This window comes from Microtus pennsylvanicus, chromosome 7 (assembly GCF_037038515.1).
Source record: "Microtus pennsylvanicus isolate mMicPen1 chromosome 7, mMicPen1.hap1, whole genome shotgun sequence".
NCBI lineage: Eukaryota > Metazoa > Chordata > Mammalia > Rodentia > Cricetidae > Microtus > Microtus pennsylvanicus.
Genome location: NC_134585.1, coordinates 101025637 through 101045149, shown reverse-complemented (window position 1 = coordinate 101045149; position 19513 = coordinate 101025637). Strand labels below are relative to the sequence as shown.

At 41.3% G+C, this 19513-nt stretch overlaps 1 long non-coding RNA gene across 1 annotated transcript in view; it reads right to left on the bottom strand.

The window, feature by feature from the left end:
• Positions 1 to 7903: 7903 nt before the first annotated feature.
• The window catches only part of LOC142854999 (uncharacterized), a 41477-nt gene continuing 29867 nt past the window's right edge, over positions 7904 to 19513 (bottom strand). The window contains exon 3 of the long non-coding RNA XR_012911396.1: positions 7904 to 19376. This is a non-coding gene — a long non-coding RNA (uncharacterized LOC142854999). The remainder of the gene's footprint in view (positions 19377 to 19513) is intronic.

Here is a 19513-nt window from a genome sequence, read left to right as displayed (position 1 = left end):
GTACAATTTAAATGAAAAGAAGCCATAAAATGCCTGCTACCTACCTTGCCCAGCCTGAATACAAGGGGAGGTGATAAGGCGGCGGGGGGGGGGGTTTAATTGGGAAAAGAGGAGGGAGGGGAGACAGCAGCCAGGATATAAAACTAATTAATTAAATAAATTTTATTAAAAAAGAAAGAAAAATGCCAGGCAGAATGGAATTAATGGTTAGCCAATATTCAAAAACTTGAAAAATTCCAAATAAATGAAGTATAAACAACACTTGTAGATAAAATGAATCAAGGGACATAACTCAAAAAAAAAAGAATGTTACATATTTAACAAAATACTAAATAACAGTGAAACCTCACCAGGCAGTGTTCGCACACACCTTTAATCCCAGGACTCGGAAGCAGAGGCAGGTGGATCTCTGTAAATTCGAGGCCTGCCTGATCTACAAGAGCTAGTTCCAGAACAGACACCAAAGCTACACAGAAAAACCCTGTCTTGAAAAACCAACCAACCAAACAAACAAACAAAACAACAAAAATAAAAACAAAACAGTGAAAACACGCTTTATCAAAACCTGTGGGATGTGGGCTGTGCACAGGGCAAAGCTGACGGCACTGAGTATACACACAAGCTGAGTAGTCCAAACCACTTCAGGAAGAACAGAACAGGTAAATCCCAAGGAAGCAAAAGAAAAATAGCAACAACCAGACCAGAAAAATCTTACACACAGAAAGGAAATCAATAGAGACAACCAAACAGCTGGTTTGTAGTTGGTCCTCTGAAAATATCAGTATAATCAGAAATGCAAAAGAGAATATAGCCCACGGATTCTGTGAATGTCAGGGTTTAAATGAACTGTCACGAACAACTTTATCATAGATTTGATAATATAGACTAACTAGAACAATTTCTTGGATAGCAATCTGCCAAAAACCATTTCAGAAGAAACGGCTTATCTAACCAGGCCTAGTCAAGGACATAAATTTGGTCATCAGTAACTTTCCAAACTAGAAAGCTTTCCAAACTATAAACGGACTCACACTGATTTTACCAAATATTGAAGGAAGAAACTGTACTAATTTCTTTCCTGACAACCCAAAATTAAAGGCGTGGACATTTCTATTGACAGCTCACTCATAGTTTTCATTGTCAGTGGAATGCCGCTCAGCGCTGTTTGGAAACAGTGTTCCTCACTGAGACATCAGCTTGTCCATCAACCGTCACTGCCAGTCTTCTGCTTTAAGACAAATAGTTACTGGGCGTGAGTCTGGAAGCTTCTGTAGACAATAAATCCTTCACAGTTTGCCCCTCTGTGGTTAATAGAAGGAGCCATCCTTATCAAAGTCGGTAGTCATCCTTTTCGCGTTTCGTTTAATAAATCTGTACTGTGCTATAAACCAGACTGTAAGCATTCCTCAGAAAAGAAGTACTGCAGTTGGTGCAGACTCAGGCAGAAACTGTGTTTCCTCAACAATTTCTGCTTTCTCTCCTTCCTCTGTAAAGGAAGGTGGACAGACAGAAAGCTGTTACGTCTGGTCATCCAAAAGAGTCATGGGTGACAGGGTGATGGGGAAAAAAGCATAACAAATTCATTCAGCTAGAACTGGTCAACAGGAGGCTTCTGAAATGAAGAGAAGACCCAGGGGACCCCGTCTGTTTGCATACCTGGACTTCACAAAGAATTCTCAGCAGGGTTGACGCGCGCTTGAACAAAAGGCTCTGAAGGTCCTGTTCATAGTCCCCTTGCTTTTTTGTGCTTGTCACATTCCTTCCTCCAGGGCCTAGAGCAGGACTCTGAAATGAGGGGTCCTGGTGTCTATGATTCACTTTAGGAAAGAATCCTGGATTCTCTGGCTTGCTTTGCAGGAGATACATGGGTGAGACAGGAGGAGAGGAAGAGGTCAGAGAGGCTTTGTTCCCGAGACCTTCTAATCTCCTGTCCTCAGCCTGTTCCAACACCACACTTGATCATATTATTTTCTGAACCACAACAAAGTTTAATTCTTATCCGAGAAACCATGTATCCAGCCCCAGATAAGGAATCGTGATTAGTCTAAGCCCAAAGTTTCCCAACTGTGTACTCATTCCCCAAGAGGTCAAAGCAAGCTCACTTGGGGTAATGATGTCACGACATATTTCAAACCGTCAAGCGAAGTGGTGGGACTCAAGAGTGCGTATAAACCGCTGGTGTGGTGGCAGTTTCCCCCTTAGGTCATGTTGCGTCACAATCCTAGGCTGTGTCATGACGTCAGTGCAAAGCTGGGGTGTTAATGCTTGCTGTGATAAAAAGCCAACGACAGTGGGAAGTGAGGGTGACATTGTCTGGTCTGACCAAGATCCCAAAATTACAAAATGTACAACAGATTATATCTATGCTTGATTTATCTATTGGTTGATGGATCTGTTGCTCTACAGATATCTATATCACACATTTGTAACAGCCATTATTCTACAATAAAAAAAAAAGTGTCATTAGGGCTTTACATTTCTTGGGGTTTTAGATGACTGTTAGACTTTAAATAAAATTTTTGTGAATTTACTTTGAGATCATTAAAAAAAAATGTACTGAGTTCCCAATGGAGCTTGAGCAAAGCAGTCCGGGGTCCTAGTGAAAGCCACATAGGTTCCACTTCCTTCTTCTCCACACAGCTCTGGATAACCATATGATCTAGCAGTGGGAAAGCAGAATCTGCTGGGATGGGACAGAGGACAAGGGTTCTGAAAATGTCTTTGCTTCCCTAACCAAGGACAACAGCCAGCATTACTAGCCCTCCTCCAGTAGATTGTCCTCCTCCCGTAGCCCTCCTCCGGTAGCCGTGTTCCCATCACCCTCCTCCTATCACCTGTTTTCATTAGTACTGGAGTCTTCCTGGTGATGGGGTAAAGACTACATCACCTACCATCTCTTGTGAGTTACTGTAATCAGTAGTTCCGGCTCCAGTAAGGGGTGTGGGAGCAGAATGAATGTGTCACCGTTTGAGGTCCTGCTCTTAAAAGGGTTAGGTATTGCCTTTACATCTGTCCTTGCAAAGCCCCAAAAATTTAGAAGTCTAGATTAAACAGAGATAAAGTCAGCAGCACCAAGAATGTTGTCTCCTTATATTTAGTGTTCTTTTCTAGGTATCATATTCACTGAGGTTTTAAAATCTCTTTGCTATCATTCTCTTTATATACTAAATTTGATATGTCAATATGATAAATTTTCATTGAAATGCTGTTACATTATTTAAAATAATATAATAAAGTCACATTTTTAAAACAAAGGTGGAGCTTACTAAGGACAGAAAAAGAAACATGGGCATTAATGAAGAGAAAGTTATCCTAAAAGAAAGGCGAGCCTGCACCCAAGAAATTCATGTGAATTTCTCAGACAGAAAGTCATACTTAAGGGACTTAACAATAGCCATATATATGATTTATGTGGCCCCTAAAGTCATATTCTTCAAAGCATTTCTACAGAACTTATTTTCCTGAGTTTTTGTTGTTGTTGCATCATGGTTTTTGTTGGTTTGTTTTTGCTTTTTATTTTATAAATGCAATCATAGGGGTTTTCCCACATTGGATAAGAGTACAGGCTAACAAAACAAAACTAAAGGTCACAGGGTCAAAAGATCCCTTACTACCCTAGTTCACAAGGAAGTTAAGACATACATTGATTCAAAACAAAGTCCACAATCTTGTCTCAAGAAGTTACAGGTTTATAACTGAGAAGCAGATTGTTAAACTCAAAGGATTTAAATATGATGCATTGCTATTTTAGTGTCGTTCTATGAACTATACAAAGAAATAAAGATAAAATACAAATAAAGACAATAAGAAATATTGTCTCTATGCACACAATCATAGCAAATTTTGTTAGTTTTTGCTGAGATTCTAGACTCTTAACAGACAAGTAACTGCAACCAGACTCAGGGGTGAGGGACTCCTCTATTTCCCCCATGCTCCTCTAGTTTACCCTGTATTACTGTCCTGCCTCAGTTTCCCTGTGATACTTTGATCTTTTTATGCTAAAAACCAATGATATCCAAAGAAACATTTTGAACCTTTATTACCACGGAATCACATATAGGCCTTGCATACCCATGGATTCAAAGTCTTGACATGCCTAATCTAGGGGGAACATGAAAAAAATCTGGGCTTGGGTCCTAAAGATCATCATTTTAGGAATCTGGAAGCCAGGTCTTCAAATCAGACAAACAATAGGAATCCAACAGATTGTTAGTGTGAAAGAATAGCAGGGCCTCTTTTCGCCCATGAGGTGCCTGAGCATGATGGCATGAGCAAACCATTAAAACTGAAGGCAGACTCTGACACGAACATGTAATTGGGTCATGCAAATTCTGGACAACTGAGGACAGACGGGCACAGCTGTCAAGTACACTATAGTACTCTATTAATGGCACGGGTTTCTCCTAGTGTTGCTATCGGCTTATCAAGGACATCAAGTCACAGGATGAGTGTTCTCCTTACTTTCATTTCTGGGTTTAGAAGTGAAGCACTTTGGGCTATAGAAACACACACACACACACACACACACACACACACACATACAAACATACACACAGATGGTTACATATAACAAGTGTTGGAAAACACAAAACTATCAAAAAAAAAGTTTAAGAAAGTAGCCCAGTGGTAGACAAGATTAAAAGAAAATTAATGTGAAATTATTATAGACATTAAGTATATATTGACAGGGCCTGAAAGAAAACAATGCAATAATTTAAAATGTAAGGTTAGGACCTTGGGATTTCAGTCCAGTGTTCCAATTTGGGTCTCTGTCTCTGTCTCCTTTCATCACCTGATGAAGGTTAATATTCAGGAGGATGCCTATATGTTTGTCTTTGGATTCACCTTATTTAACTTCTCTAGGATCACAAATTATAGGCTCAATGTCCTTTATTTATGGCTAGAAACCAAATATGAGTGAGTACATCCCATGTTCCTCTTTTTGGGTCTGGCTTACCCAAAAACAGGATAGTGTTTCTATTTCCGTCCATTTGCATGCAAAGTTCAAGAAGTCGTTGTTTTTTCTGCTGAGTAGTACTCTATTTTTTTTTTTTATTTTTTTTGGTTTTTCGAGACAGGGTTTCTCTGTGGCTTTGGAGCCTGTCCTGGAACTAGCTCTGTAGACCAGGCTGGTCTCGAACTCACAGAGATCCGCCTGCCTCTGCCTCCCGAGTGCTGGGATTAAAGGCGTGCGCCACCACCGCCCGGCGAGTAGTACTCTAATATGTATATATTCCATACTTTCTTCATCCATTCTTCCACTGAGGGGCATCTAGGTTGTTTCCAGGTCCTGGCTATTACAAACAATGCTGCAGGAGCATTAGGAGAGAGAGCATGAGCAAGAAACTCAGGACCGCGAGGGGTGCACCCACACACTGAGACAATGGGGATGTTCTATCAGGAACTCACCAAGGCCAGCTGGCCTGGGTCTGAAAAAGCATGGGATAAAACCGGACTCGCTGAACATAGCGGACAATGAGGACTACTGAGAACTCAAGAACAATGGCACTGGGTTTTGATCCTATTGCACGTACTGGCTTTGGGAGAGCCTAGGCAGTTTGGATGCCCACCTTACTAGACCTGGATGGAGGTGGGTGGTCCTTGGACTTCCCACAGGGCAGGGAACCCTGATTGCTCTTTGGGCTGACGAGGGAGGGGAACTTGATTGGGGGAGGGGGAGGGAAATGGGAGGCGGCAGAAATCTTTAATAAATAAATAAATTTTAAAAAATATAAAGTGTAAGGTAATAATTACTGTCAAATTTGTAAAATAAATGGGACCTTTTCTCTTCTTTAAAGAAAAATTTTAAGCCTTTTATCAGTTCCTAGGTGTAAACAATATTATCTTCAGCATTGTCTTGAAAAAAAAAAAACAAGGATAGTTATCTTCAGGTGCCCTTGAGGCTCCAGAACCATCCCAAACAGGTCCCCGAAGAGGACAGCAGCAGCAGCCAGAGCTGGAGCAACAGCTCACGGCAGCCTGAAGAGTTCTTTACAGAGGTCTCCACTCAAGTGAAGCTGGGACTCTTACTTCACCGGAGAAAAGAATTTCAAGATGAGTTCATATGAAGCAAACTCAGAATGTATTAAGACATATTCTCCCAGAGATTTAAAAGTGGGGAGGAAGAGGGAGAGAGAGAAAGACTTAGAGAAAAAAAATAGATTCTCAAGAGAGAAAAAGAGAAGTCCTAAGTTCTTACATCAATAACATTTTGGATAGGAAACAATATTTGGTTATTGGGTTTCTTTTTCTAATTTCTTAAACAATTATTTTTTGTTTATGTGGATCACACACAGTTATGCACAATTACACAGTGTGGACAACTTGTAAGAGTTGATTTTATTTACCCTAAAGAAGCTAGATAAGAAGGTGAACCCAAAGAAAAACATATAGCTATCCTCCTGGGTATGGGAAGTAGACAAGATTGCCGGGCAAAAAATCGGGATCTTGGGGGTGGGGTGGGAGGGGGGTAAGGGGAGAGGGGGAGAGAAAAGTGAGAAGGGTAGGATGGGGAGAACTTGGGGAAACAGGATGATTGAGATAAAAGAAGGTTGGATGGGGAGCAGGGAAGCACAATTCTTAGTTAAGGGAGCCATCTTAGGGTTGGCAAGAGACTTGGACCTAGAGGGGCTCCCAGGTGCCCAAGGCGAGGTCCCCAGTTAGTTCCCTGGGCAGCTGAGGATAGGGAACCTGAAATGATCCTATCCTATAGCCATACTGATGAATATCTTGCATATCACCATAGAACCGTCATCTGGCGATGGATGGAGATAGAGACAGAGACCCACACTGGAGCACTGGACTGAGCTCCCAAGGTCCTAATGAGGAGCAGATGGAGGGAGAACATGAGCAAAGAAGTCAGGACCACAAGGGGTGCACCCACCAATGGAGACAGTGGGGCTGATCTATTGGGAGCTCACCAAGGCCAGCTGGACAGTGACTGAAAAAGCATGGGATAAAACTGGACTCTCTGAATATGGCGGACAATGAGGGCTGCTGAGAAGCCAAGGACAATGGCACTGGGTTTTGATCCTACTTCATGTTTTGGCTTTGTGGGAGCCTAGCTAGTTTGGATGTTCACCTTCCTAGACCAGGATGGAGCGGGGAGGACTTTGGACTTTCCACAGGGCAGGGAACCCTGATTGCTCTTCAGACTGGAGAGGGAGGGGAAGAGGAGTGGAGGGAGGGGGAGGGGGAGAGGAGTGGGAGGCTGGGAGGAGGCGGAAATTTTTTTTCAATAAAAAAAATAAAAATAAAAAATATATAAAGAAATAAACTAATGTGAAGAAAAAAAAGAGTTGATTTTATTTCCAACATGTGTGTTCCAAGGATTGTTCGGGTTGGCAGGGTTGGCAGTAAGTGCCTTTACCAACTGACCATTTGCTGACCCTAGATAGTGGGTTTCTCAACTTGTAGGGCTGAAAGGGGGCCTCTAACTCACAGGAGGTTCCCTCTGCAAGGTCCCAGTCCCATTAGACTGGGCTAGTTACTATGGTGAGGGACAGCATAACAGTAGAGCTTTAGCTGCTGTCCTGTGGGTGAGGTTCTCTCTTCATGAGGAGTAGAATAGGAAAACTGATAAGCCAGAGAGATCGCAGAGAGTTCTAGATCTACCTTATAAAGAACAAGTAAAAACAGATGTCCTGACCAAAACAAACAAACAAACAAACAAAAAAACCAAAACCAAAAAAAAAAAACCCAACCAACCAACAAACAAAAAACAAATTATGGACAGACACAAATCACAAGCACAAAATAAAAAAATTCATATAGATTAACATGGACTGAGATAGCTGACTGGGTGATTAGATGGGTGGGAGCTTTAAAAATAAAACAGTCCAAGGGAGTATAAAATAGCAACTTTTATTTCATTAAAAATACACTAAAAATTTTATTACTACGTGTCATGCTCAGATTCATATCATAGGACAAAATTCCTTAAGCTATAAAGTGCAATGTTACATCTTTAAGTGTATCATCATGGCTGAAGATGTCTTCCTCTGTGGCCCGCTACTGGTCATCTGCAGGACATGTGAGTCCTCAGGAAAGAGAGAAAGCGTTTGCAGGAACATAGCCACCTCATGGTGAGCAGAGAGCTCACCTCCCAGCACGGTTCTCAATGGCTTCTTCCAAGGCCATCAGACGCACAGAAAAGTACGTGAAGACCAATGTAAAAGTCCAGCTACCTACCACATTCCAGCTAGTCCCTTAGTCTAAAAACATGCTTTTATTCCATCCTGTCCTTATCCTCACAAATAATAAGTGGCCAAGGAAGAATTTTAAATTAGAACTTTCTAGACTCTGCCCTTAATCCCTTATGCTTCTCATGACTCAATAATTTAAGAGTCCTTAAATTTTAATTAGAATCATATTTCCCATCATTCACCAATAAATGACAATAGAAGGCAAAATCTAGCAACTGACATTTTCAATAATGAATTAGCAGAGGTGATCAAATGCCATCGGAGCAAGTAATTTTTTTGTAGTTCTCCAGTAAAGATTCTCTCCCTCTGGAACTGAAAGCAAAAACAAACCCTTCCTTCCTCAAGTCTCTGTCAGCAATTTATCGTATTGACAGGAGAGTGACCAGCACAGAGACAACAACACTTTCTTCTAAGAGCCAATCAACAGGAGAGTGACCAGCACTGAGCTGACAATGTGTTCTTCTAAGACGCAATCACCCCTGCAAGCTTTTGCGACACGAAGTGGGCATCATTTTCTGTTTACAGCCTTAGGAAGGCAATTGAGAGGTTCTCCACAATCTGATTCTAGATTTCAACAACTGATCCCAGTACCCAGTTCCAATTAGAGTACCGTTTAAACTGTTGACTGAATTTATGATATAATCACCAGTTTCTTAAAAAGTGACCTGAGACCAAGACTTTGGGAAGAGCAAAGGCTGGACAGATTAAATGGGAAGAAAAGATTTGGTGGGAGACAAATCTGAGAAGGAAAATGTGTGAAAAGACCAGGCTAGCTAGAGAAAGAAGGCTCATTACAGGAAGATGGAAGCAGAAACCAACAGAGAGGGTTTGCCGATGTCCGAAGCCAGAGAGAGAACTCCACAGGACTTACAAAAGTGGAAATCGTGGTGGAACAGTCACCTCTGTACTGAAGAATGCTCGCTCCCCTTGCCCCTGCAGAAACCACAGTATGTGCTCCACCCACCCACCTTTCCCTCTCGAGCCTTTCACCAGACCCTGTGGGTAAATGTGGAACATGATCGCTGGCTTTGGCAAACAGAACCGTCATTCTGAATTCTCATCAGATTTAACAAGGGTAATGAGCAAACATGGTAGTATGTCTTTAAACTTTAGTAACATTAAGAAGCAAATTACATTGAAATCCTCTGTTTTCAAAAGGTTGTTTCATACATGAAACAAGATGCCATGGCGTTATGAACCATTTTTATAACCTTTTCAAAAATGGACTTATTTAAATAAATATGGCCAGCAAATACAGAATTACATAATCACCCCAGGAAAGTGCAAGAGTTTTCATAATGGTCTCTTGGCTTTTTCCTCAGTTGATATCCACGCCAAAGAAATTGGGTTGTAGCTATTGTTTGTCTTGGTGGCTGAAAAGACCTTTCCAAGCCCAGAATGAATGGGGCTCATTCATAGGTCTTGCACATGGGCTGTGGCCCCTTTTAACGCATAATGGACCCAGCAAGGATATTCAGGACGAAAACAAATTTTAGTTCTAGCCAGTTGTGAGGTCTCCGGTTTTAAGGAATGTTTGTTAAAAACACAGAGCTGCTTGGGTTTCTGTGTTCTTCCCTGCCATTCTGCAGGAGATTAGGAAAGGAAGACGTTCTCCCAGTCAGAGAAGACAGCTACATTTGTGTTTTAAGTAACAGAGGAAATCATACGTTGCTTAAAACCTAAATTACAGAGGACATAGGCACTTCCAATAGACTAAGCCTGACACAAGGACGTGAAATGATAGCCTGAGACAGAGAGGAAACGGCAGAGCCTGGTGGGGGAGGAAGTCTTCTGAGGGAGTCACACCTGTGCCAGGGGACTGATATTTGTCGTTGTTAGCGCAGTCGTATCAGGGCTTAATATATTTTTTAGATGGTTGTTTAAAAGGCACAGCATTGCAACAGTTGGAGGCAAAGAAACTGGAACCCGATTTCTCCACACCCTCTTGATCCTTGCATCGATAATTCATGTGGTCTTTGACTTCTGCCGTTCCTGTCTCATATTGACTGGATTAAAACACGAGTAACTGTCAACAATACATTATCGAGGTGAAATTCCCATTTCTAGGGTTAGACATATTATCCTTTGGAGAACTTGCTAAAAGAAAAATCATCCTCGGCCCAGGAGCAAATTCACCGACGGAAGTTGAGATCTGTGGCTTCCCACACAGAAGTTAGCTGTAATCTAGCACTGTGGCTTCCAAACAACGTGGTCAGAAGTTTGATGTAAAAAGAGAAGGATTTAAAAACATTGAATTAAAAACTCACTATTTTTTCTTTCTTTAGCAAGGAAACTAATACATTTCGTAGTTTTGGCCCAAGGCTCCCTTCCTCCCCCACTCTCTTTCTCCCTTGGTCTCTCTTTTAGGAGCGCAGTGAAAAGGGAGAAGGGAGGTGGTGGAGCGAGACAGGTTCTTGGCATTTGCAGCCTGTATTTCTGCCCACAGCGACTGGGCAGAGGAGTGCGGTGTCCAGCGCAGGGCTAGGAACCTGTGTCCTCTACACTCCAGTGCCCAGCGGGGGACCTTTAATACTCCCTCTCAGGATGGACTTTTGAAGCCCTTGATGGAATCCTTGCTAGGATAGTAAGAATTAAAGAACAGTTCTCAGACAAAGTTCTTTTTCAGTTTAAAAAAGGGAGAAAGAAAAGGAGAAAAAGAAGACGAAGAAAGAGAAAGGGGAGGGAAAAAGAAGACAAAGAAGGAGGAAGAGAGAGAGGGAGGAAGAAAAGGAGGGAGGGAAGAGGGAGGGAAGAGGAAGAGGAAGGAAAGAGGGTGGAAGGGAGGAAGGGAGGAAGAAAAGAACAATGCTACAAGCCAAGTGAAGCCATCTCTGAGAAAACCCTTCTCACAAGAAACTACAGTGTTCCTTTTTTCCACCTGTTTCTCAAAGGTTACTGCCTGTAGATGTGATGATTGCAAAATGATTCCTTCATGGTGTTTTCATCATCCGAGTAGGGACTGAACTTACCACAGAAGCATTGCATAATTGCTATGCATGGAGTCTAAACATCGTGTTCCACAATAGTGCACGGTTCTAGGGGAAATGGGAGTCGTAGTCGCTTTAGGTGGTGGACGCTCTACTTCTGGACGAGAGTGAAAAGCACAGCGCTTATCTATTCATCCTGTGTTGCAATTGCTCAGCAAATGGTCAGTCATGTTAGTGATTCTCTGACAGTGTTCAGGTGAGACTCCTGTCAGCGGAAATAACAAAGATACTCTGAGATTTGAACAGGATCTGGAAAAGAAGAGACTTTTTTTTTTAAATCTAGATGAATTACATAAAGGCTTTGAGCCATCCTACATCTTAGAGGTCTTGTAAGCAGTTTCCTCACTGAAGATTGTGCAGAAAATTGTACTTTTGAGAACTTGGGCTTTGGTGTTAATGCGAGAATCTGAATCCTGCCTCCAGGGTTCACTCTCTCTCTCTCTTCCCTTGTATGCAAGACTGGACTAATAATTCTACCCATTCTGTACAGGATTAAAGGGGATGAAGTGACATGTATGTGAATGCTTCAAGTAGTGTTCTGTGGTTAGTAAGTGCGTAACACCTTGTGTATGTGTGTAGGTCAGCGGACAACCCATGGGAGTCAGCTCAGCTCTCACCTTCCACTGTGTAGGTTGTGGGGATTAAATTAAGAGCATCAGGGTTGAGAGCAGGTGCCTTCATCTGCTAAGCCATCTCACCTTACCAAATGCAGAACTGGAAAATGTTTTGGGTCCCACTGCCTGTGATTACCTGATTTTTTATATGATCTGGAGTCTAAGATGATTTTAATTTCCATAATTATGTGACTGGTCACATGGATAGTGGTGGTCCTATAAGAGTATGACAGAGCTGAAAAACGGGTTTCTGTCACAGCCACAGTAACTTCATACTGTAATGAATGCATTGCTCAGGCATTGGTGCTGATATTGTAAACAAACATATTAAGAGATCAGTCATGTAAAAGCACAGCAATACAATTATGCAGTTAATAATAATAGACGGCCATGTTACCAAGTTATTGATCTGATATACTTTTTAAAAGATTTATTTGTTTATGTGCATGTTTGCACATAACATGATTTTATAGCATCATATGTGTGTAGGTTCCCTCAGAGGGAACTGAAACCGAGTCTCCTACAAGAGCTGTCAGTGCTCTTAACCAATGAGCGATCTCCTTGCCTTCATATCCCCTCGACTTTATTATTACTTTTGCATGTACTTACATTTAAATGAAGAGTTTTATACATTGGCAGCAGTTTGACTTGCCTCATGGGTCTTTGCCTTGGCCTACCTTTTGACTGTCCTAAGAAGCTGAGAGAGATGATTTCCCTCCGTATCTAGGCATCAGCGACCTATAGAGCTAAGTTTGTGGAGGAAAGTCCATTCCATGATGTTTAGACATTGACAAAATCATCTGCCGATGCCTTTCTCAGCCGGGGACCCCACTGTAAGCATCTCTTATCTTTTCCTTCAGTCACTCCTGGTTGTTTTCTCTGCTTCCCTACTATGGCTCTAGTCTCTATCTACACAACCTCCAAGCTAGAAGCCACTCACATGGTTTGGTTTGGTTTTTGGACTCTAAATTTGCATTCTTAAGCATTCATTTTGGCGTCTTAGCATGGCCTCAGATTGCTGTGGTTTCTTCTGTTTTTGTACCACCCCTCCTCAGTGCAACCTCTTAACTCTAATCTGTGATTTTTTTCTAAAGAAACTATTTTCTAAATCACAGGGTTGGACCTTTGAATAAATGTGGGTTGATTCACCTTTTGGCAATTTGAATCCTGAATGGTAGTGCCCTGAGGTGACCTAGCCACAGGATCCGTGTGTTCTCAAGGCTCAGAACTGTGCTGTTTTCTAAACTTCCGGAAGCTTTTTTCCAAGTGATGCCTTCAAGTCTGTGGGCTACTCTAACCACTCAGTTGTGGAATGCAGGACTCTGTTTCGTAAGCACTTACATATTTCTTGCAACCAAAGATGTTAAGTGGCTAAATTCCCATTTGGGGAATCTTAATCAGGTATGGCCAGTTATGGACTTGAATGAGGCTTGTTGCTTTGTAATGTCAACATCACAAATAATTTGATATATATTGAGAAAATGATGGTTAAGTAAAACTCCTGTCTACATCTATTTTAGTCTTAGAATGTAACAAACTCATCTAATTGTACTCTTGGATTCTGTTTCAGGTAACATTTACATTGTCCCTGTACCTTCTGTCTTGAAGCTTTGAAGAAACCATGCCTGAGTTTGCGGATGGGTATGCATGATCTAAACTTGGACGATGAAACTGTTGAACCATCCCAGACCTACTGTTGTTTCGGGGATCAACATGTAAAAGTTGTTCTAATCAAAGCAAACGGTGGCTCGTAGATAAGTCTGAGGAGAGCCTTTTTTTAATGCTAGATTGGAAACTGTAAGAAATAAATTTAGCAATGACAGGGTTACCAATGGAAAGAACTTTTTTTTGAGAAAGAAATTAATATCAAGAGAAGTAGAGCAGAGAAATGCAGAGATCATTTCCAAAGAACAGTGTTTGATCCTTCATACTTTAGACATGGGAGCTAAGTTTTAAAATTCATAGCCAGGGGCTGAAGATGTAGCTGAGATTCTAGAGGGGGTGCATACCTGGGGACCCCCGGGCAGATCCCCAGTACCCATTAAAACTGGGTGCCGTGGTACATATCTGAAATGTCCAGCTTTTGGGGTGTAAAGGAGGGAGGTTCAGAAGCTGAACGTCACCCTCAGGTCCACGTTTGATACCAGCCTGGGCTATTTAACATTCCGTCTCAAGAAAATAAATGTAGTCGGTTTTTTCCCTCCCTTTTTATGTCTGTAACTAAGAGTGTTCTTCTGCAAGCATAAAAGAAAGAAAAATAATACAACTTATCTGATGTTAACCAATGTGTACAGCTTTCCTCTAACCCACAAAACAATTCTAGGGTAGACAGAATTATTCTCATTTTCAGAGCAGCCAATGGAGGCACACAATTGAACGATTGTGCCCATGCAACTAATACATCTCAGAGTTCCAGTTCAACTGCAGGCCAGTCTGGCCCTGGCTTTACTGACTCTAAACTCTCAGATTCCTAAGGGAACCAGGACTTAAGGTTTCAGCAACCGAGATCTGCTTAGGATCTCAGAAACCATCTCTGTGTCGAGCCATAAAGGGACCAGAAGATGGGAAACAAATTATATATATCTGAAAATGAAATGAGTCTGTGACCAGGCTACAAATTGATGAAGTAGCTGTTATATAGAGTGGTCATTTTTTAAAGGTATTCCGCTAAAGGAAAATGGCATTTTTCACTTCTAGGTTAGTGTTAGAATGTGTTCTGGAAAAAAAAAAAAAACCTTCATACTCTTTCCATCTGCAACAGACATTTAGCAACACTAGTCTTGACCACAGAGAAATATGCTAGGCTGTAGGGAGGAATATCTGGCAAGTAAAATGCCACTTTCAATTTACAGATCACCATCTGTCCTCAATGTCTAGCTGAAGTCAAAACATACTTGAAGCTCTGGATACAACATAAAGTTTCTCTGCGTGTAAAATCCCCCATGAGCCTTTTGACTTTTCGAATTTGGGCAGCAGGAAACACAGAATAGTGATCAGCAGGGCTGGTGCTGGGCTTCAGGATCCCCCGTACTTCTCGGCTGCACAACCATGGGAGAGCTATTTCGGTTCTCTCTGCTTCATTTTCCTCACCTGTAAAATGGGAACCAGCGCTAACATCAGCAGCTCGTTGCCCTCCCCCACGTACCTTAACTAAATGAAGTACAAACTTACGTCTAGTTGTTTAAGTCTGAGTATTTATAGATCGTGTTTTTCCTAGACTATGATTTGCTTCTCTGCTTTCTCACACTCACATGTAAATATTTTACATAAATTATCTCCCCAAATGAGCAAATTGTAATACAAGCCCCAGCATTGGAAAACAAGTTGATCCTGCCTGGGAACAGCCAGTAATCATTATAGCATAAAATGTCTGAGAAATTCTCTCAAGACAATTTTCTTTCTTTCTTTTTTTATTTTTAGTTTTTTGAGACAGGGTTTCTCTGTAGCTTTGGAGCCTGTCCTGGCACTAGCTCTTGTAGACCAGGTTGGCCTAGAACTCACAGAGATCCTCCTGCCTCTGCCTCCCGAGTGCTGGGATTAAAGGCGTGCGCCACCACCGCCCGGCCCTCTTCCCAGAACTGGCATTACAGGTACACATCATGCCATCTTGAAATCCATGTGAGTGCTAAAACCAGATTCATATGCTTGTATGGGCAATTACTTTACCAACTGAGCCCTCTTCTCAGCCCTTTCTAATCTGGAGGTGAAACACAGGTTACGGGGGTATTCTCTCAAGCTTTGGAAATCAGAGAAATTTTCATTTGCCCCTCTCACCAGAGTAGCTAAAGAAATATAATTAGATTATAGTTTAAACAAATAAAAACTCATGAATTGTCTTCTGAATACAAACTTGAAATGTCTGAACTGAATCTCTCAAGCAGCAGAGAACTTAGATAAAAAAACAAACACTTCTTTCAGTGTTTAACTCTATGCTGAATACACTGCCAGCAGAGGCACATGCCATCATCATCAACAACAAGAACATGAAGCCAGGCCAGGTAGTACGATGCCCTTCATTCCAGTGCTTGGTAGTCAGAAGGGGGGATACTCTGTGGGTTCAAGGCCAGACAGAGCTGCATCATGAGACTTTGTCTCAAAAAAAAATAAATAAAAGGGAAAAAAGAAAAAGAACATGATGGATGCAAAGATAGCCTGGATTCAGACCAAGGTTCTGGAACTCATTGTGTGTGTGTGTGTGTGTGTGTGTGTGTGTGTGTGTGTGTGTGTGTATGTGTGTACCTAAAAAGACCAGAATATGATGTTTGGGGACTAGAGTTGCAGGTAGTTGTGACCTGCCTGATGTGTCTGAGAACCAAACTTGGGTCCTCAGGAAGTAATAAGCATCCTCTTAACTGCTGAGTTTTTCCTAGTCTCTCGGGATGTAAATTTTCATGAGGTTTTTACACTAAATACACGACATGTGAAAAGTGCTTTGCATGGCTCCTTTGATTTAGTAACTGCTCAACAAAATGCAAGTGATGTGGGATTCCTCTCTGTATGCTGTGAAGACCATTGGTTAATAAAGAACTGTCTTGGGCCTGCACAGAGCAGACTAGAGAGAGGTAGCTGGGCAAAACTAAACTGAATGCTGGGAGAAAGAAAGAGGAATCAGTGAGAAGCCATGTAGCCTCACTGGAGACAGACACCAGAACTTTACCCAGTAAGCCACAGACACGTGGCAATACACAGAATAATAGAAATGGGTTACATTAAGATGTAAGAGTTAGTTAATAAGAAGCCAGAGCTAATAGAATAAAGAAATTGGCTTGGCCTGATAGGGTACAGAAAGAAGGGTGGAATCAGAGAGAAGCCATGGAGCTGCCACCAGAGACAGACATGCTGAAACCTTGCTGGTAGGCCACAAGCCTTGTGATAAAATATAAAATAAAGAAAATGGGTTAAATTAAGATGTAAAAGCTAGCCAATGAGAAGTTAGAGCTAATAGGCCAAACATTGATTTAATTAATACAGCTTCTGTGTGATTATTTCAGGAGTCTGGGCAGCCAGGAAATGAACAAGTAGCCCTCACACAACAAGTAAGCTAAAATAAAATTATACATATATACACCTGTAAGTATACAGAAATAATGCTGGAGTTGAAAGATAAAAATTTCACAGAACAAACCTCTGACAAATATTAAAAATAAAAGTAACTATACATCTCCCTAGAGCTTCTTTAGCATCAAACACAGAAAAGCAAAACAACTCTTACTACAACCTCACTGAACTGCTTTTGCATGCACACAGGTCTAGATAAACGCTAGAAGAATGCGACATTCCTGGGCATGTGTAGTGAGTTGCACAGTACCCTGTCAGCTTAAAGGTGATATTAATGCTATAAACAATATCTTGCCATACCTGATTATATCTATATATCTGTCTGTCTCTCATCTGTCTACTTCTGAGACAGTCTCCCTCTGTACCCTAGTTCAGTCTAGACTAACTATGTTGTCCACATGGGCCTCAACTTACACTTCCTGAGTACTGGGATTATGCATGTTTTTTCAATGCAATCCCTAGTTTTGGTTCAATTTTAAATAAAGCATAATGCTGTTACAAAGGTGGTTCTCAACCTTCCTAATGCTGTGACCATTTAATATATTTCCTCATGTTGTGGTGACCCCCGACCATAAAATTATTTTTGTTGCTACTTCGTAACTGTAATGTTGCTACTGTTATGAATCATAATGCAAATATCTGTGTTTTCTGGTGGTCTTAGGTGACCCCTGTGAAGGGGTCATTTGATCCCAAAAGGGGTCATGACCAACAGCTTAAAAACTGCTGTGTTTATAGGATCTTGAATAATTACTCTTTACTTTTTAAAGGTGGCTATATATTGACAATAGTAAGATAAGCAATTAAGAGTTGCTTCAGTTACACAATAATTAGGTCTATCTTATCAACAAGTATTCTTTTAAAACTGAATGGGCTTAGAAAAATGTTCAAAGTGTAGACAGCTATTCAAACAATAAGAGCTCACTGCAGAGAGACAGGTGCTGTTAATATCCCCTAGCCTCACAAAACAAGTGTTGGTTTATGAGGAATACAGAGGAAAAATATAAACATAAAAATAATTAAATATCTAAGAGAGACTTACACAGATGTAATCTACGTGGGAAGTAGAAAGTAGAAAAAGACAAGATCTCCTGAGTAAATTGGAAGCATGGGGACCTTGGGGGAGGTTTGAAGGAAGGAGCAGAGAAAAATATAGAGCTCAATAAATATCAATAAAAAAGTATATAAAATAATTAAATATCACATTAGTAAAAGAAAACAGTACATTTTAATCTATCCTCTGAAGAATCAGTTTTTTGAGAGAAAGTTTAAAGAAAATTGCAAAGACTTTCCACTGCTTGGAGGCACTTTGATAACACATACTACCTAATTTTATACATTTATTACAGATACGTAGGAAACTTGGAGCGCTGTGTTTCATCTGACATTGATCCCAGGGTAGAAGAAGGCAGATGCTCCTGAGTTCTCTAACCTCGACACACTCCAAGTTACTTCAAGCGGAGGCCTACCTTACTCACTGTGGTTCTTCTGATATTTGGCACAAAGTATGCATTGAGTACATTGAAGAGCAAGGCAGACTGAAGATGTACATCCATAAGAAGACCACATTGCATGGCATCATTAGCTTAAAGTCAGGGATCAGTTTGGGGTGATTTTACTGCAGGAATAGTTGGCAGTGTATGGAGACATTTTTGGTTGCCACACCTATAGAGTTGTTTTCTCCTGGTAGACAGAAACCAAAGATACTGACCCAAATCCTATAAAGCACAGGAGGATGTAGCATGATTGATAAAAACTCAGAGACAGATATTGGGGTTCAACCTGAAGACCAGAAAAGCAAAGCAGCCAGTCATTGGTGCTTACCTAGACCTCAGTCTGAAAATGGTGATCCTGCCTCCAGGAAACCTCAGATTGAGACTGAGACTGAGAGCTGTCTCCTCCCGTTTTATAATCCTCTCTAGTTCTGGGATTAAGGGCGTGTACCACAACCTGTCTGGTTTCTATGGCAAGCTAGTGTGGCTACTGGGATTAAAGGTGTGTGTCATTGCTGCCTGGTCTGTAAAGTTGACCCTTGTGGCTATTTTACTTTTCTGATCCTCAGGCAAGCTTTATTTATTAAAATACAAATGAGATGCCACTGCAGGAGGACTTTCTAGAAAGAAAGAGTTATCTGGTCCCAAAAGTCAACAGTGCTGAGCATGGACCCAGGCAGAGTAGAACTCATTAAACCACACTTTGCTTCTGTGAAGATTCAGAGGGAAGAAAGGTTCGCTTCATTCAGGACACTTCCCAAAGAGCCAAGCATCTGGGACGACAATGAGGACAGGGAAGAGGAAGCCAGCCTCTTGCAGCTGTTAGAGCCTTCATGTTCATCGCCACGTGTAGTATTTAGGAAGCAGGCGAGAAGAGACATGATGACAGTGGCTAGTGCAGACATCACATTTCGCCTAGAATACAAACTGGCATTTGCTATGCTTTAAAGAGAGAAATATGAGCTGTTTAAAGAAAGAAATTTGGGTGGGTTACATTTTGATCCAGTGTCTGCCATTAGGATCCTGAAATAGGAAAAGAAAAGGCAACAATGAGAAAGAAGATAACTTACATTATTTGAAATACTTGATTACCACGTGCTACTGATACACAATGGCTTTCACGGTGCAAGTTTCCCTGCAAGCACAAGGTCACATGCATC